At 38.0% G+C, this 21,076-nt stretch overlaps 1 protein-coding gene across 1 annotated transcript in view; it reads right to left on the bottom strand.

Moving 5' to 3' along the window:
- The window catches only part of LOC138402784 (tau-tubulin kinase homolog Asator-like), a 50,443-nt gene extending 30,434 nt beyond the window's left edge, over window positions 1-20,009 (bottom strand). Inside the window, exon 1 of the mRNA XM_069500863.1 lies at window positions 19,883-20,009. The gene's annotated coding sequence lies outside the window, so the exon portion shown is untranslated. The remainder of the gene's footprint in view (window positions 1-19,882) is intronic.
- Window positions 20,010-21,076: the final 1,067 nt, after the last annotated feature.

The raw sequence follows: 21,076 nt of genomic DNA, 5'->3' as shown, positions 1-21,076 counted from the left end.
CAACTTTTGGCCTGGTTTCCGAGTCATATTTCGGGAAGGCCATCGACCTGCCGAATGGCTCAAGCCGAACCGTCAATACTGAATACAGGTTAATTTAATAATTCGTTTCATCTTCGAGAGGCACTCAGGACGCTTCTACTGACCTAATAATGATATCGTCAAGTTACGTACCAACTACGTACTAGCCAGTGATAAGTGTAATGATTATTGAGAGCCAAGAAATTCGCATTTAGCTCATCGCACGAACCAACTAGGTAGGTACCTACTTAGATATAATTGCAGGGTAACATTTTGGGAGTATTCAGTGAGATAATCATCTGTTTTACAATCAGTTTTTTTCATTGACTTATATATATATTACTTCGTATGGACAGGGCTATGAACAAACAAAATGGCACCAACTCAGTCTCATAAATGCAATCTCAGTGACGCGGTCTGGATTTCAAACGGGTCGTTCATTAGTATCTAAGAGATGGCGCTGATTTATTTGGTTTCTAAACCGTGAAAATTTTTATTCGCTTGACCATTTATTATCTTGTCATTTATATCGATGAACAAGACATTATTTTTGTTTGTAGTATTTACTAGTTCGTAGTTTTAAGTTTACCTAATCTTAATTTTGTCATTTCTAACATTTTGTCATATTTTTTTTTCTGTATTGTTTTGTGAGCTGAATAGTCCTTTATTTATTTTTTAATTTATTTTATTTACAACTTGTCTCACTGATGATTCTTAAAATCTTATCCGTATAATTATGTTGTTGTTTACTGCGCCAAATGGTGTAATGTAATCATGTTACATGATTGATATCGCACTTTACACACGTCTGAGCGTCAAAACTACGTGATCTCATTTATGAACTTCTTACAACCACCTGTCTATGGCAAATATATTAAGTATAAATGCGTCGTATTCATAGTCGTATTGCACTTGTCTATTAAATCTATTTTCCCTTTGTCATCCTCATCGTCATGAACTGATAGCGCGTCCACTGCCGGACATAGGTCTTTTGTATAGGGACTTTTACACGCCACGGTCTGATTGACTCGATTGATGTCGTCTGTCCATCTAGTGTGGGGCTTTCTAACGCTGCGCTTACCCGTGCGAGGTCGCCATTCTAGCACCTTGCGACCCCGACGTCTATAGCTTTAGGAGTTTTGGACGAGAAGTCATCTCGAAGTTTGGCAGCGTTGGACTCGGCAGCTAACCTATCTTGAAATTGGACTTACCTTACTTGTGGGTCCCAGGTATACATATACTCGTCTAGCATTTCGAGTGCAGAGTTTTCAAAGATTGGTAGGTGGGTGACTGGGTAGGGCGGAACATAAGCATTAGACATGATTTGGTCCCTGCGAGACCGCGGCAAGTCAGCTAGTTAGTAAGTATTTCACAAAGTCAGACATTTCGACCTATATCGGCACAGTCGGTCGTCATCGGCCAGTGACATTCAGGTAAACGCGTCATTTCCTTCTCACCGAGTTACAATTTTCAGAAAAAAATCAGGATAACTTTTCAGAACTCTTAAATTAATGTAGTCATTCTAAAAACGTCGAAATGTGGTACGGCGAGTCATTAACACATATCCAGGCAGGATTTGCTGATGCCCACAACTTCACGTGGATTCGGGTTTTTAAAAATCCCGTGGGAACTCTTTGATTTTCCGGTTTAAAATTAGTATATGTCACTCTTCAGGTCTTTATCTATATCCATGCAAAATATCTCGTCAGTCCGTCAGTCCGTTGCGGCGTGATTGAAGAACAAACAAATAAACAAACACACTTTTGCATTTATTATAATAACTAGCTTATGCTCGCGACTCCGTCCGCGTGGACTACACAAATTTCAAACCCCTATTTCACCCCCTTTGGGGTTGAATTATCAAAAATCCTTTCTTAGCAGATGCCTAGGTTATAGCTAGGTAAGTATCTGCAAGCCAAATATCAGCCCGATCCGTCCAGTAGTTTGAGCTGTGTGTTGATAGATCGGTCGGTCAGTCAGTCAGTCAGTCACCTTTTCCTTTTATATATTTAGATATGGGTAGTGATTGTTGGAATTTGCCACACAATAGTTATTTTTGGATTCTGACAGAGTAGGTACCTTTTGTTTTACGTTCGTCACGCCAACTCGATTTGTTTTGTCAGAAAGGAAAATAATTAGGTTACTTGTTTTGGCTGACTGTTCTACCGGAAGAAAATTCCACTAGTACACTACATACACAACTAGTACCTAAGTAGAAAGAGCAGGACCATCTGTTGAGATTTTTTCAAATGCTATTTTTCTGATATTGATCTCGGTTTATGAACGAAATCTGTCACACATCGGCTGAGTTCTCAAGACTGCTGTAAAGAATATATTCTACCACTTTATTCTATCTCTATGCATTCTACAGAAAACTCAGGCTTGGTAGGTATACATTATTATGGCTTCTGTATGTCGCTTGCACGTTTTTCCTCTCTCTAGTCTAGTAGAAAGCTCAAGCTTTTATAAGAAACGAGAGCTAAGGCATGCTCAACTCAAGTACCTTAACTGGTCGGACGCCGAATCCTCGATCATCTTGATAGAAAATTAGGCGCCGAGAAATCAATACTAGCAACTAGCAAGTCAAACTGTCTGTGGACTGCCGAGACGGCATTTGCTCCGATGCAAACAGGTTTCGAGATGGTTTTTAGCACAGGTTTTTAGCTATATTTGATGAAAAATGAAAATTTATTCAACCTTTTGAGGATGATATAAAAATTAGGTCAATCCGTTGCTCCGTTGCGACTTGCGGCGTTATTGATGGACAAGCATTTATAATATGGATAGTGATCACTGAATAGGATTTTAAGGTTTGTAGTGATGCTAAAATATCAGGATAAGTGGCGTCGTGTCCTGACTCTCGAACCTATCTGGGTGGTAGAATAAATGATGAACTTTCAATGTTGCAGTAGAAGAAGTAAAGCCTTCAACATCCGTCCTTAGCAACTTCTCCAAGTTCACGAGACTTTACACACGTCTCTACAACAGATATACATATATATCTACGCACAAATAAACACGCGTGTGTACGTTAAAATAAACAAATAGAACTTTGCAGATGTGCGAAAAGTGATTCTTGTGCTATTTCTGACATTGAAACTGAGTCAGCGCAGTTAACCTGAGTGTAGTCTGGCAACGTGCTATCAGTTTACCAGATCGGTAAACTGCAGGTACGGTGGCTTTGACCTACATACCTGGACACCTAATTATATTCTTGGTTACCCTAGATTTATGTATTGAAGAACTAGCTGATGCCCGCGACTTCGTCCGCGTGGATGTACGTTTTTCAAAATCCCGCGGAATTTTTTCCCGCTTTTTCAAAATCAAAGATTTTCCAGGATAAAAAGTAACCTATGTGTTAATACAGGGTATAAATCTATCTCCATTCCAAATTTCATCCAAATCCGCTCAGCTGTTTTTGCGTGATTGAGTAACAAACATCCAAACATCCACACTTTCATTTATATTAGGATTGAAGAATAACTGCAGAGAAATTATGCGAGGTGCCTGCCGGTGTAGTTTGACAGCACGGCAGGTACGGTGTGACCATCCCGATCACCAATTGACTAACATATACTCTTTCATTATACATGTCTCACACTGTGACGTTGTAAATTTTGAACTACTAACTAGCGTTTCGCTTTTAATAAAAATCAATTTTGTTCAAAGTATGTTGGTGCCACCTAGCATCAAGGTGCAGAACTACGCGTGGGTCGATGTTCAGAGTTCATTCGAGCCACAATAGATGGCGTTTGCTTCGTTGTCAATTGTCGTAAAAATAAAACAAAATAATTAAATAAAACCATAATATCATTTGTTTATTGTTAAGTCATTAACAAAACGGTTCTTATAATATATCCTTAGGTTCCGCAAATATTCAAAAATGAATTGGCTTCATGATCAAACTAAATGAGAGCGGCCACACTCGGGTTGCGTCTGGCAACACCGATTGGTGAGATTTAGAATTTTTCTGGAGTCAACATGTGAAGACGAATTTTTTCGTTCCAGGAAAATCTCACTCCTTTTCGCCCATGGCTTCGCCTGGGAAAATACAATAGTTATAAATTTAGTCATCCTAACGTATTTCAATGTTTCATCAAGTATGGTGAGTGAAAAATCAAGTAATGTGGATTCGACAAAATGGCGGTTTGGTTAGAGAAAATCCTAATTTCATGATTTCCCTTTCAGTTCCAGTTATTTTACCTTCCCAAATAAATGAGGATAATGGGTTGTGGGTGGACTCCTGAAAACCATTGGTGGCCAGGAGTTCAATAGGTGAGTTGTGTTTGATCGGGAAAATTCCACGTGTCGAAATTTTCACACAGCACAAATTATAATCTTGTTTTTTTCTTTGTTGCAGGGTTTCCGTTTGCGTTTCCGTTTTTAGTTTTCGGTTTTCCGTTTTTTCGCTTTCGTTTTCCGTATTTATTTCTTTTGCACATTCACGTTGGCAACTTAATTCTATGGATAAGACTTGGTGAAAATCTTTGTAATGAAACATTTCAGTTAGCCCCTGGAATTTTTGATAATTTAGAATTAATTAAGGCACCTTCTCAATTTTACAATATTTGTGCGATTGATAATGAACAAATTCATACCATCACTTCTTTTGAAAACTTATCATCTCAACAGAAAGAATTAGCCCAATCTGTAGTAAATAAATTTTTAGATATTTCTTCAGAAAAAATTGGATTGGGTAGAACAAAATTAATTGAACATGTTATTGACACCGGTGATGCCTTGCCAATAAAAATAAAACAATATCCACTTTCTCCCGAAAAGAAGGAAGCTTTAAGTAAAGAGTTAGATAGGATGCTGGAAATGGACGTAGTTACTCCGAGTGAAAGCCCTTGGAATAACCCAGCAATTTTAGTGAAAAAGGCAAATGGAGACTGGAGATTTTGCCTAGACTGCAGGAAATTAAATTCAGTGACAAAGGGGGATTCATACTCAATACCGTACATTCCACAAATTCTAGATAGCTTGAAAGAGGCAAGGTTTTTATCATCGATTGATTTAAGTTCAAGTTTCTGGCAAATTCCGTTAGCTAACGACTCTCAGGAAAAAACCAGTTTTACAGTTCCTGGTAGAGGGTTATTCAAATTTAAAGTCATGCCGTTTGGCCTATGCGGTGCACCAGCACGACAGCAGAGGTTAATGGACCAGTTATTTAATCAAAATTTTTGTAGTGATATTGAAAATGGAATAGTATTTTGTTATATAGATGATATTGTTATTTGTTCTGCTGATTTTGAAACCCATTTAATTTTATTAAACAGAGTTCTGGATAAACTAAAAATGGCTCAACTATCCATAAATTTTGATAAATGTAATTTTTTTCGAAACTCTTTGAAATATTTAGGGTATATAGTGGATGAATTTGGTTTACGCACAGATCCTGGAAAAGTTGCCGCAGTTTTGAACTTTCCGACCCCAAAAACTGCACAGGAGGTAAAGATTTTCCTAGGCACTTGTTCTTGGTACAGGCGCTTTATTAGGAATTTTTCAACCATCGCTGCACCACTCAATAGACTAACGAGTAAAGGAAAAAACGCACCTAAATTTGAGTGGAGCGAACAGGCAGAGGTAGCATTTAATACATTGAAGAATGCGTTGGTAACCGCACCTGTTCTTGCGGTACCGAATTTTGAAAAACCATTCAAAATACATTGTGATGCTTCTGCATATGGTGTTGGCGGTATGCTGACGCAAGAAACCGATGGTTGCGATCATCCCATTGCGTATGTCAGTAGGAGCCTAAATAAAAACGAAAGGAATTACAGCGCGACGGAACGCGAGGCTCTAGCTGTGATTTTTGCAGTGGAGAAATTTCAGGCTTATTTTGGTTCCAAGCCAGTCACAATTATCACAGACCATGCATCCCTAAAGTGGTTCTTAAATTTAGAAAATCCCTCAGGACGACTCGCCAGATGGGGTTGTAGATTATCACAGTATAATTTTGTTATCGAACATAGGAAGGGTTGTGATAATGTAGTTCCGGATACCTTGTCGAGACTCATACACGTAGATGTAGTTGGGGATCGTAATGATAACTCTAGTCAACAAGTTTTGGTAGATGACTGGTATGACAAAACATTTAATGGCTGTAAAATCAATCCAGCAAATTTTCCGAATTTTTGTATTTTGAACGATAAACTATATCGTTACAGTAAATGTAAATACCAGCTTCTCAGTGAGTTCGACTGGAAAGAGGTAGTCCACAAGAACGACATCCTTAGAATTATGCAACAAAACCATGCAGATGCAACTGCAGGTCATTTTGGTGTGTTCAAAACTCATCGCAGATTATCCCTCAGATATTTTTGGCGTGGTATGTATAAGGACGTGGTTGAGTACGTTAAGAATTGTGATACTTGCTCTGCGTATAAACACACGACATCAGCCACTCCAGGTCTGCTTGGGAAGCCTAAAGTCTGCGAGAGACCTTTTCAGGTCATTTCGGCTGATTTAGTCGGACCTTTGCCTAGGTCTAAATCAGGATTTACATTTCTTTTTGTGGTGACGTGTTGTTTTTCGAAATATACAATGTTGTTTCCGTTACGGCGTGCCACAGGTGCCGCTGTTGTTAAAGCGCTAGAGAATTTTGTATTTTTGAACCATAGTGTTCCAGAGACTGTGATTGTGGACAATGGGTCCCAATTTACAGGATCTGAATTCCGTAATCTCATTAAGCGTTATAATATTCCGAAATTACACTACACACCACTGTACACTCCGCAAGTTAACCTTGTTGAGAGGTACAATAAGGTTGTTATGACTGCTGTAGCCGCTTTTGTGAAAGATAACCACAGGTCCTGGGACGAAAACCTGTACAAGGTCCAGTTCGCCATAAACAGTGCGGTTAATGAATCCACTGGATTCTCCCCGTTCTTCCTTGTCCACGCTAGAGAACCGGTCTTAAATGGTTCCTTCTATAAGGACACGGATAAGGAGTACGAGGCCGGAATTCCAAGGGAGGAATACGCAGGAAAGTTTGGATCTTTGGAGGACATATTTGGTCAGGTTAGGAGAAATTTGTTTCAGGCTCATGCAGAGTATGCAACGCATTACAACTTAAGGCGTAGGTCTGCAAGCTATTCTGTTGGGGATATAGTGTGGAAAAAGACCTATCCACAAAGCGACGCTACAAATTTTTTCGCAGCTAAGCTGGCACCTAAGTATGAAAAGTGCAGGGTTGTCAAGGTTTTGTCACCTTTGGTTTATGAACTAGTTAGAGTAGCTGACAACCACCCAATAGGCACTTGGCATATTAAGGATATTAAGAAGTAGATATTTGCCATTACTTAGTTTGGTCTAAACTGTTTGAATATTTAAGTTATCAATATTCAATTAGGAATTTGAATGAGTGTAGTGATGTTCTGAGTTAACAGTTACATTACCATGGTTCAGTTGAGGAGGAATGTAGTGGATGTATGTAAGGATGAATATGTGATGATTGGAATGCTTGTGGTAGACCAACCGGTTGAGAAAGTAAAAATGCAAATATCGTACTTTGGGGATAACGAAAAGGGGGGGGTTTTGTGTTTTGTTTTCGTTTTCCTTCTAGATAATGGATCATTTCTGTTATTTTTCCGATTCTGTTCCGAGATCTATTTTCTAGGAGAGTTATTTCGTTTTTTTTTCTCATATTCCGATTTTGATTCGGTTTTATTTTTCCGAATGGGATAGAGAACGGTTGCCATATCAGATGGACCCGTTCACAACCAGATTTTCCGTATTTGTTGAGTAACAAATATTACGATGGTAGTTTAAAAGAGTGAACCACCGTAGGCCTAGACGCATTCTATCAGTCAGCTGAAGAATGATGCCAAGATGTTTCCACTCAAGTGTCTTAGACACCATGAAGTTTTTTTGTATATATTCTTTTTAGAAGTTAGGGTTGTGTAGTTAAGTATAATGTATAAAACCTTACACTGTTTTCAGTATATTTATTTTGTTAGACAATTTTCCTTGTTAGTAGTAGATGTGCGTTCACGCGTAACTTCTGTGTTTTTTTTGTTTGTTTCAGGCAAATTGTTAGTAGTTGTTGGATGACGCTGAGGGCAGCGTGGTTCAACCTGTTGAACCTTTTCGTAGGAGGGGAAGTATTGTGACGTTGTAAATTTTGAACTACTAACTAGCGTTTCGCTTTTAATAAAAATCAATTTTGTTCAAAGTATGTTGGTGCCACCTAGCATCAAGGTGCAGAACTACGCGTGGGTCGATGTTCAGAGTTCATTCGAGCCACAATAGATGGCGTTTGCTTCGTTGTCAATTGTCGTAAAAATAAAACAAAATAATTAAATAAAACCATAATATCATTTGTTTATTGTTAAGTCATTAACAAAACGGTTCTTATAATATATCCTTAGGTTCCGCAAATATTCAAAAATGAATTGGCTTCATGATCAAACTAAATGAGAGCGGCCACACTCGGGTTGCGTCTGGCAACACCGATTGGTGAGATTTAGAATTTTTCTGGAGTCAACATGTGAAGACGAATTTTTTCGTTCCAGGAAAATCTCACTCCTTTTCGCCCATGGCTTCGCCTGGGAAAATACAATAGTTATAAATTTAGTCATCCTAACGTATTTCAATGTTTCATCAAGTATGGTGAGTGAAAAATCAAGTAATGTGGATTCGACAAAATGGCGGTTTGGTTAGAGAAAATCCTAATTTCATGATTTCCCTTTCAGTTCCAGTTATTTTACCTTCCCAAATAAATGAGGATAATGGGTTGTGGGTGGACTCCTGAAAACCATTGGTGGCCAGGAGTTCAATAGGTGAGTTGTGTTTGATCGGGAAAATTCCACGTGTCGAAATTTTCACACAGCACAAATTATAATCTTGTTTTTTTCTTTGTTGCAGGGTTTCCGTTTGCGTTTCCGTTTTTAGTTTTCGGTTTTCCGTTTTTTCGCTTTCGTTTTCCGTATTTATTTCTTTTGCACATTCACGTTGGCAACTTAATTCTATGGATAAGACTTGGTGAAAATCTTTGTAATGAAACATTTCGGTTGTGAAGAATCAAGTTAAATCGAGTTTTGGGAGCTTGGCCGATGCCGTCCAGCTACCTTGCAGTCTTCGCACCTACAAGTAAGCAAATGTTTGTATCCTGGAACAGTTTAGTGAACCTTCTTAGTGTATGTGTACAGTAAGAACCCTGTCTTTACTACTGAGCTTTTATTTTGAAACAATTTTATGAATTTTACTGTGTCATTGTCTATTCCATGCCAATGGCATCTTAAATTTAAAACATAGATTTTATGTACTATCTACCTAAGGCATTCTAATGTATCTAAATTAAGTCTTGGCATTAAGCTAGAATAACTAAGCATTATTAGCCATCACTATGTATTAAGCGACCCCGGTAAAAGTTACATTAAAAACAATTTTGCCTAACATCTAGCAAATTTCATTTATAACACCTCATATACATTACAAGGGAGTCGACGGCTAGCTTCTATTCTTTACTAGGTAGATAGATCAAGTAAGTAAAATTATTTTTTTTTTTTCCTCTAATCTTTGTAAGGTGGTAGATTATTCCGTATCCGGGTATATTTCTATTCCGCCCAATTTACCACCCTTACAACACCTGGCTTTACTCACGTGTTTAGTCGACGTTAGCCCGCCTAGTTCCGAACCCATCAGGGGTTCTTTTTCACAGGGACTTAGTTCGCGCACGCGGCGCTGTTGAGACTGCGCGCCGCAGACAGTACACTATTAGCTCCGCTTGCCTGGATTACGGTGACGGCTCCAGCGATGAAGATCAGCAAGAACTGTTGGGAGAAGATCTTCAACCGATCCCCAACTGAGCCACCCTCACAACGGAAGTGTGGGCAGCAGAGCACGCGGCGCGTAGTCTCAACCGCGACGCGTGCGCGAACTGAGTCCCTGTATAAAAGAACCCCGGATGGGTTCGAAACTAGTCGGGCTAAGTCGACTAAACAGGTGAGTAAAGCCGGGTGTGAGACATGTTTAATGGAAATCACTCACGATAGTTTAAACGCTAAAATACTCTTTCATTATTGGCTGAAATTTATGTTGTGGCAGAAATTTAGATTTGAATTTTGTAATGCCTTCAAGCCTATTTTACTAGAACACCTTATTTTATGCGGTGCTTATTGCCTGAAGAAAGAAAATGACAAGACCTAAATGGCATAACCTAGAATCTATCCTAGCTGCGTCCTCTAACCGTCTCCTTTTGCGCTGTAACACTAACACTTTCACAGAATACCCATTAGATGATTAGATACCTAAATCTCTATCTAGGTAGATATATGCATATAGAAATGCTCGGTATGTTGGCGCGTGACACTGACCCTTGTGCCCACTGGCATCAGCCAAACAATGCCCTTCCCCTTTGTGTGCCACGCATGCAAATTGCAACTAACCGATTCGAAGATAGATATATTGGCATTTGGTATATGAAAGCCGTGCTGTCAAGCAATTTAGTAATTCTTTTAACTTATGATACTTTAGGAATTATTCTGGGGGTCCACTAGCTTTCTTTCCTAGAGTATTTGGACCGATGCTGCAGAAACACAGGGGTAAGTTAAACACGTTGACATCCGCTTTCCAGCAAGGCGATTGCCTAAAACCTGCATCAATCATTATTACAATCTCAATTGTTGTGAATAGCTGAATTTGTGCGATTCTTGTTGCAATAATGCATTGTAGCCAATAGTGAGCGAGCGTCAATCAATCAGAGGTGATTGCTAACCTGACAGTGTAGCTGTCATTCTCCCGCAAACGCGCAGCAGATCAAAAGGCAGTAGACCTATAGTATAGGCCCGGGAAAATTTTAAGTATAGATTCTTCTATGAAACTGCCCCCGGATTGTGTAAGAAAAACGTATTCATCGTTATCGTAATCGTCAACAAATTCTGCTACTTTGATTGGTTGATTCGCTGTTTACATTTTTTCACAGCCAATCAAAGGGCAGAATTTGTTGACGATAACGATAACGATGAAATCGTTATTCCAGTAATAACGATTTCTGGTTAAATTAAAAAGTGAACTGAAAACACGCTGCTTCAATTAGTTTCTGGTGCGAGGTTGACTCTTGAGACCTCAACTTTTATTCGTTTTTAAACTATGTGCCCTGCCCATTGCCACTTCAGCTTCGCGACCTGATGAGCTCTCGGTAACTCTGGTTCTACTACAGATCTCCTCATTCGTGATTTAATCACGTCTTAGAAACCCCGCACATAGCTCTCTCCATCGCCCGCTGAGTGACTCTGAGCTTTGTTATGAAGCCCATAGTAAGCGACGTCAGTATTCCAGATAAATTACTTACACCTCGTCCTAGTTTCGCATATAAACAATACGAGTATTTGTAACAGCAGGAATAGAATCTGGGACGGACGACAGATTGACTGACGGCTCGCGTTAATGTGGGTGGAGCTCTGTTTTTGGGTTTTTAGTTTTGCGGGAGCAACGGCCTTTGGAATCGAAACTCCAAGTAGCAACCGTTCTAGGTCTCTAAGTATTTCATAGGATTGAAATCAAATGACCAGGACAGACACGTGATGTAGCTTGAACGAAAAACTGACTTTTTCGTCCAAGTCCAGCAGCAGTATAATCAGATCAAATCAAATCAAATAATTTATTCAAAATAGGTAGGTAATAAATTACACTTTTTAATTGTCGATTGTTAATTTGTAAGATATACCTAGTGGTGATAATTTTTACGCGAACTTAAAACTAAAGTACGAGGGTTCCAAACGCGCCCGGGTCTGAGAAGAGCCCACAACAAACTCAGCCGGGTATTTTTTTTATTATCACCACTTTACAAAAATATAAAATAAAGATAAAATGTAAAATCTTTAGAGTAGGTAAGCATCCGTTTTGTTCATGGATGAAGATACCTAGATAGTAAACTATACTTATTTGCCTTGGTAAACCATTAGTCCAAGTAATTTCAAGAGTCAAACAGTTTTTTCTAGGGCCTAGAGCCTGTGATCGACGAGAGTCTAGGCTAAACAGCAACGAAATATTCCTTAGGTAGGTACTTTGTTAGATAAAAAGTAAGTAGGTAACTAAGGAATATTGGCACAGGAAGAAGTTTCACTACAAGCCTAGGATGATGCCAAAAGAAAAGTAATTGAGTTATAAGTCCCGCAAATTGCTATTGCGCTGGAACCATGTCTCATTAACATCGAAATGACGTCATTTTGACGTCAGCCGAAATAAATTATACCATATCAGCTCGAAACTTCAGTCTAATGCTGACGTCACTAAAATGGCGGTCACGCGCAGTAACAATTTGCGGGACTTATAATAAAGATGTGTTTTCTTTATTTTTCGTTCTAAATGCTGGTTCTGAGAAAAAACTGCCTAAATCTTTACTACATTGATGACAGAAGTGGATGGGTTGGTCAACTATTAAATTGCGTTATTGCAATAATACGTGTAAGAATATATAAATGAAATTTACGAGCTCTCCGCATAAATTACATAAAGAAAACAACGGCTAAAAATAACTAAATTATGGGAGTAAAAACTGATAGAAAATGTGCGTTCCGGCGCGGCGTAGGTGGTTGGTACCACGAGAACATAGTTTGGTCCATGTTAGTTTTAGTTTTGCATTTTTCTGGTTCAATTTATCATGATGATGATCAACCTATAGAGGCTCACTACAGAGCACAGGTCAGCTCTCAGTATTAGTAGGTTTTGGCTGGCCAAGTGCGGATTGGTGGACTTCACACACCTTTGAGAACATCACGGAGAACTCTCAGGCATGCAGGTTTCCTCACGATGTTTTCCTTCACCATTACAGCGAGTGATCTTAATTTCTTAAAATGTACCTACATAATAATTCCAAAAAGTTAGTGGTTAGAACCACTAGGCTATCACGGCTTATAACTAGTTCAAAATTATTATAAGGTAACTCTGACGTAGCCCAGCTCACTGAAGAGTTGAAGCTCACGGACTTACGGATGGGGTACTCACAATTTCTAAGGTTAGAATTATATTCGACCTGGGTTCCTGCACTACTTTTCTACCAGATCATGTCCGCATCATGTAAGGTCTGCACTCTCCACTCTCCACTCTCCAGTCGTCCACCCGAAGGTAGCGGGTTGTGTGACAAGACTGGCTGAGCTGGGATACATATGTTGGGACGCTCTATTGTTGGGATAGTCTTCACCACTGTTTTTCTTGGGGAGTGTAGTACTGGGACAGTTAATTATAACACTTCGAACCTCTTAACCAGTTTATTCTGTCAACGCGAGTTCGCCCAACGCCCAACGGCCGATAGGGACTGACCCATACATAATATACTAATAACTGACTCACTACACTCAGTACGTGTCCTGCCTTAGCTACCAAGTTATGCTATACTTAGTCCAACTACTATTTACTACTACTATACTACACAAGTCTAATTTGTAGCATCTAAGGTTTCTTTTGAACAAAAGTTTTTTTAATTTCTTATACAGAGGTAACCTAAAATACACTTTATATGCTAGGCTAGTAAACATGGCTTGTAAGTAAAATTTACAACACGAGTGAGATTTTTGCTGGATTTTTTTAAATATTTTTTTTAATTCGGTAAATTTCAAAAAGCAAGGAGTTTTCTTAAATTTATATTTTCAAAATGGAGCGTAACTCCTCACGCGCCCTTTTAACTTTATGTATCAAACAAATGTCATGTCAAAAGTACAATTCTGAATTTTAGTCCTTTTTTTAGAGGTAACCTTATTAATTTATTATTTATCATTGTCTTCTAGAGCCAATAAAAACTCATGAGTTATTAGTGCAGGCACGTGAGATGAACTTACAGATCTCAGAATAGCACCGGAGGCGACTTGCAAATGTCAGACTGCACTGGATAGGCAGACAGAATGGCTACTTTTTAACGGTAGTCTCTCCGTCACTCGCTCCATACAAACGTAGTTTCATTCTCATTTGAATACCAACCAATGAAACTCTATTTAGTAGACACATTGTGAAAACTATAATCTATGTCTAGGCTTAAAGTTGCACGAATAAAAGACAGACTTGTATGTTTACTTAGAAGTTAATTATCGGGTATGAGTTCGGGCCTTTTCGTTGGCACGACACATTTTAGATAATACTTAGGTACCTATTAGATTTTAAGGAATGTTTTTTTTGTAAATATTTGTGTTTGTGTTTATCATGTGTCGGATCAACTAATAAACTTCTATTCTATTCTATTCTATTCTATCTATTCTTTGGTAAAACTACTTTGCATAATTTTTTCAAACGTCAACTTAATGATCATAGTAAGAAATAAATCGGTATTTGACTAATAAAAGCAAAGTTTATTTCGCTCTTTTACTCAACGTATTGACTTCTTGATACTCGCAATATGTTCAGAACTAAAAAGAATTGAACAAAGCTTCTCCAATTCCCTAAAATGTTGCAGAAGTTCAAAAGACTCCAAAAAGCATACTTAGATGCACTTTTGAACCAATCATTGATGCCAAATGAAGCGTTTGAAGAGGCATAAGTTCTCAGTAACACATAAATAAAAGCCGTAAGACTCATAAGTTGTAAATATGATGTTTGCTTCGATACATTGCATGTCATAAAGATATTTGTACCAACAAATCATATTCTCCCAACAAAATGAGAAGAGCGTACTCGAAGATGCGGATCTAAAAATATCTTAAAAGTTGCAATGCGGTTGGCCAAATGTTTGCGATTTTCAAAATAAGGGCACACATTGTGCTGAAAGACATATCGCACTTCCTTGATTTTATTTTCGTAAAACCAAATAAGTAAGACCACACTAATTTATTTTGGTTGGGCACTGAGAAGGAAATGGTAATGACCGAATTTTTTAAATTGTCAAAGAACAATCTTGTCGGTACATTTTATTGTAAGTAAATGTTGGTTTTGATACACGAGTGCCCAAAAAGGTGTATAATGATTCACGATCACCGGTCATGTATGTAAGGAATAAATCCACCATAACTTCCAAACATTCATCAAATTGTATAGGAATATAGATGCCTGAACAAATTTGGATGCATAGAATATCGTTAGAACTTAGAATCCTTTCATCAGTCAAGTGACACAGGCTATGATTGTTTGAAAAAAAAAATTGTAGCCTTTTTAGTTCTTTTTTTATGCCTATGTCAATCTCCAGGTCTCCCATGCAAAAATTCACCCCAATCCGTTGCTCAAACATACAAACCCACAAACAAACACGCTTTCGCATTTATAATATTATTAGTTGTGATCCTGAGCGAACTTACCATGTTACCATTCCGTCGTGGTACCGTGATAAACCAAGTAAACCTTCCATTTCCGTTAAAAATCATGAAAAACGTAGATCATAAGATGCAAAGCTCTATAATAATTAATTAGTACACGAGTGAGATAATTTGGCAAAAACACACAGATCGTATCTTGTGGCTGTACAAGAAAATAGATGTATGGACACACCTACAGAACTGTAATATATAAATCGCTGTAGTAACATAATATCGACCTTAAACTTAAGAAGATAAGATTGGTATTATAAGTAGATTGTGAGTGCACATACAGCAAAATTAAATCGACAGTATCAAAAGAGATGTCCTTTATTTCACATCATTCTCAACAATTTAGAAAATACTACAAAACACTTCTTGTTTATCAAACTTTAACATTCCTAAAACCCCATTAATTCACGTCCTCAGAGATGGACTTTCGCAAAATCTCGTCTCAGCGAACACTAGTGCTACGTCCTAAAGAGAACACCCATACTCGTACGAAATTTTACACTCGTAGCCTTTGGAGTTTCAGATATTTCGTGGTGGATTTGTCCATTTCTCTTTAGATATTTTTTTGCTTAGGCATTGTAATTCTTTCAATTGAAAACTTTTTAAATATTAAGTAACGTTACGTATGTAACCTTAATGTTTGTTATTAAGTAACATCAGTGAACGAAACTTTTAAAATATTAGTTCAAGTTCAAGCAAAAATCATTCTCATTACGGGTAGGTACAAAGACGCAATAGATCCAAAGAACTCAAAATTAGGTCTGTTGCAATATTTGCAATTATAAACTTCTAGATTACCTATCTTTTTCAGCTTCTTCGTAGATCTCTAACCGATCCAGCGATCAGGAAACGCATTTATGTTTTTTGCCTGAATTCAAATGATCTCAGACAAAAATCAAGGTCTCACGCGTTGAAGAAGCATCGAAGTTTATAATCAGTGTTGAAAACTTAAGAAAACAGTGCAATTGATTGATTGACTACCTATTTACCCGTCTGATCATTACGTACGGACTAGAGTTATTTGTGTGCACTATATCTACTTCATCATCATGATCAACCCATCGCCGGCTCACTACAGAGCACGGGTCTCCTCTCAGAGTGAGAAGGGTTTTGGCCATAGTCTACCACGCTGGCCAAGGGCGGATTGGCAGACTTCACACACCTTTGAGAACATTATGGAGAACTCTCAGGCATGCAGGTTTCCTCACGATGTTTTCCTTCACCGATAAAGCAAGTGATATTTTAATTACTTAAAAACGCACATAACTCCGAAAAGTTAGAGGTGCGTGCCCGGGATCGAACCCCCGACCTCCGATTGGAAGGCGGACGTCCTAACCACTAGGCTACCACAGCTTCACTATTATTACTATATTGGTATCTATTATTTGTTGAAATCACATTATGCATCCAGCCATTTCTGGCACACAATATTTTACAATATAATAATCATAAATGATGTTACATTAGAAGAGAATAAAATATTTACTTAGTTCAAATCTTAATTAAAAAAATACAAGGTAAAAATATTTAATAACTAACTGACGCCAGCGACTTCGTCCGCGTGGATTAACGTTTTTCAAAATCCCGCGGGAACTCTTTGATTTTCCGGGATAAAAAGTAGTCTATGTCTTAATCTATATAATCTATCTCCATTCCTATTTCAGCCAAATCCGTCCAGTAGTTTTTGCGTGATTGAGTAACAACCATCCAAACATCCACACTTTCACATTTATAATACTAAAAAGTAATTAGGATTATTCATATTTACCTAAGTCGCAATATTAATTTCTTGTTTACATACGTCTGGCAAACGCGTAAATTGTTTTGTTTAATCCTAAAATACGCTGTTCACATGCTATGGCTATGAAAACGGTGTTCTTTGTGTCTGCGATGGAATTTGTGAACGTAAACCAAATAAGTCTATTTTTAAAAACACGGGTCTGTGCGGACTCCCTTGTGGTGTCCCTGATACAAGGCACTATTTAACTTGATGTCTCTTTGTTGGATTCTTCTAACCCAGTTACCAGCAACCGTGAGTTTGCACTGACGAAGTTTTTAAGTATTTAAAATCATGTTGAAAACTACTTATTTCGAACTGCGTTTGCATTGCCGTATATTTTATTGAAGAGGAACTTTTTTGACATTTCAATTAAACCTTGGAATATCTGTCAAAGAATTTACTTACCTGGTTTTCTACAGTGCAAAAGACGAGGTAGAACATTATTATGATATGTTTATGACCGGGCATTAATTAAGCTTCTGCACCACAGATTTCCTTTCGCACTCAGGTTTAATCAGGCGGCGCAAAGTGGCGTGTGGAAGTCCCTACAAAGATCTATGTCCAGCAGTGGACGTCTATCGGTTACTGATGATGATGATGATGTTGACTCAGGGTTAATAAACTTTTAATCGTAAAACATTCAATACATTTGTTTAAAATTTTACAATATTTCAAAAGGACGATCAAAATAAAAACATATTTTCATCAACGTCTGACATATGCTACAGTAAAGAATACTTGATTATTTAATTTAACATCACAAGCATCTTTTAAATGAATCACTCTGCTGTTTAAACTGTGGTGAATTTGTAAATAAACTCACAAAAATAAGTAAACAAAGACATCGAACAGGAGTTGAAATAAATTGTGCTAAAGCATATGCAGAAGGATATGCGAACTCACGGCATTATTATCGCAAGAAAATAATTTTGAAGTGGAGGTCGCAACCCTCAGCCATGAGAAAAATGACGCAGAGAGAGAAGTTTCTAATTTAAATAAACCTTGTGCTTTCGAATCATCAGGTGAATGTATCACTAGGATTAGGAATGCTCTTCCTACAGGCTAGAGAAGAAACTGGGCGGTTCAGAAGAAAGTGAGGGACCGATATTACAGCTCTGTATGAGTAACTAATAGATTAACTGTTACTTACTCTGTTTTGATTGCAAAAAGTAAGATTTATTAACCAACTTCTTTTGAATCCATGGAACAAAAAAATTACATACCGTATTTAATCTTATTGACTATCAAAGAAATTACAACAGTCAACACCTATGCAGTCTTTGTAGTCATCGATCAAATTAGAGTTCAGAAAGAAATAATTTAATGTAGAGCCAACGAGAGATTGAGTTTTTGACGTTTCGTACTGAGATATCAAAGTACAGTACGCGGCCGAAAGTACATCGATCTTTTGAAGGAGATGGCAGATTTGTAGATCACTGTCTCTGTCGTTGAGACCGACAAAACGTCATATAGGTATGAGTGACAGAGACAACGCTCTACAAAGCCGAAATGTCATTCTAAAGGCCGATGTCGGCCGCGTACTGTAATGCGTGCGAGATGGCACACAACATAGAGATACCAAGGCACGCAATATTATGTTGTATGTAACTGACAGTGATAGCCTAGTGGTTAGGACGTCCGCCTTCTAATCGGAGATCGGCGGTCCCGGATTCGATCCCGGGCACGCACCTCTAACTTTTCGGAATTATGTGCGTTTTAATTAATAAAAGATCATGATGAACTGACAGATGTCAAAAACGAAATCTCTCGTTGGTTCTATAATAGAGACATTTAAAGTACGTATGTTTCACGTTTCGCATTAATAATAGTCAGGAGCAATTCTTGTTACTTTATCAAGAAACAAAGTGTATGGATAACGACCTGGCACTTACTGCCAGAGTTTTAAAATAGGTTTTCAAATATATCATTCCAAAATCTCGTAACAGATTGTTTGTTTGAACATTTCGTATTGCACGAGACATTTCGTTTTCTCGACATTACTGAAAAAGTCGTAAATTCAAAAGTTATTTGTAGACAACAGTGGCTAGGGAATCGATTGAAGTCTGGTAAGTAATCAAAAAAGTTTTGACGTCGTGAAAAAACTGTCTCTTCTTCTAATATGCGAATGATTTTAAATTTAGACAAAGAACTTCTCTATCTATGAAAACATTAGCCACTTACTGTATTGTAGGCACCCACCGTCAGCAATTTGTTTGTATTCCCTTTAACACACTTTTAATCGGAAAGAATTACAGTATATCGGCCTTTAGAATGGCATTTCGGCTTTGTATAGCGTTGTCTCTGTCACTCATTTATATATGACGTTTTGTCGGTCTCTACGACAGGGACAATGCTATACAAATCTGCTATCTCCTTCTAAAGGTACATTAATGCGGCCGCGTACTACGTATACACTTTGTACGTTGAAATGGATTAAGAAAACTTAAAAGGTCACTGTCTATACCTAGTCACATCTTTTTGTTTGTCTTTCCTTTTTTTAATTTTCTTCAGATGTTCACTTTAAAGATGGGTTTAGGTGCTTACTTTTAACTTATGCTTACGTTAGAGTTTTTTACTTCACGATCATAAGTACCTACTTAGTTTGAATTAGCTAGCAGCATATATTTTCAGCGACTGGAAGATTTGCTTCGTCATATTACTGTACGTTTTGATTTAGGACTTCGTCTTCCTCATGCGTTGTACTTTCAAAACACATTTTATTGCTAGCTTTTAAACAAAACCGGCAATCATTTTCATCTCGACTCTACCTACACGATCGGAAAGGTCGTTGCACACGTCACCAAAAGTTAGCGCGAAACGGGCGGGAAATTTAAAAAAAATACTCACTTACCCATTCAAAATCATTGTCAACTCACTCAAACACAAAAAATATGATGAACTATTTTTGTAACTCCACTGAAAGTTTCGGTACGTTCGCGGTTATTTTTGAAACGGCGGGCGGCCCGCTCTACGGCCGGCAAACGTCTGAGTATAATAATTTTATGATCCCGAGAAAGTAAATTGGGATTGGGGAAATATAAAATTACTCGTGGGTTAGTGATGGGGAGAAAGGTTCATCGATGAGTCAGAACATCGATGTTGGTGGAAAGGTAAGAAAACCGGATGTCACCTTTTACGACCTACGTGCTACGACTTAAAAGCTACGTTGCTACGATTGCTACGCCTAAAAGCTCCAACAAAAAGCTGAAAGAAGTCATCTTACAGTATTGTCTGGCACGTAAACTATTTACATAATAATATTAAAAAAAACTCTACCTAAGGGCTGTGTAGCCTAGTGGTTAAGACAACCACCTCCTATTCGGGAGGTTTAGGGTTTGATCCCAGGCACGCATCTCTAACTTTCGGAGTTAGGATATGCGTTTTAAGAAATTAGGTAGGTACTCGTTAATATTACTTGCTTTGACAGTGAAGGAAAACATCGTGAGGAAACCTGGATGCCTGAGAGTTCTCCATAAAGTCCTCAAAAGTCTGCCAATCAACCCTCGGTCAGCGTGGTAGATTATGGTCAAACCATTCTCATTCTGAGAGGAAACCCGTGCTCAGTAATGAGCCGGTGATGGGTTGAATGGGCGATGGATGGGTAAAAGCTCTATTATGTTCATTTCCGAATGTACCTAACCTGCAAGTTTCTAAACCCTAACGCAAAAAGAGGTGTTATAAGTATCTGTCTGAGTTAACGTATAGTGCTCAAACTGATGAATCAGATTTAATGTTTTTAATTTAAGAGTCAGGGGCCAGGGCTCATCCCGGAACAATACATAAATAATTTAATTAAAAAATGACTTTAATTTATTTATGGGCAGACTAAGTAGATATATTATAGCCCGTAGGTACAAAAAGAAAACTCACTCGCCATTTTAACTCTATGTGTCAACTGTCATGTCAAAAGTACGATTGTAGTCTGTACGGTTGAACCGTACTTTTGACATGACAGTTGGCGAGTGAATACTCATTTTGTACGCTAATGTGTATATTACCTACCTAGTTTTATCGATACCAAATAAATCGACACAGTACAGCACTA

Source organism: Maniola hyperantus, chromosome 9, assembly GCF_902806685.2.
Source record: "Maniola hyperantus chromosome 9, iAphHyp1.2, whole genome shotgun sequence".
NCBI classification, from domain to species: domain Eukaryota; kingdom Metazoa; phylum Arthropoda; class Insecta; order Lepidoptera; family Nymphalidae; genus Maniola; species Maniola hyperantus.
This window is presented reverse-complemented; position numbering and strand designations above follow the sequence as displayed.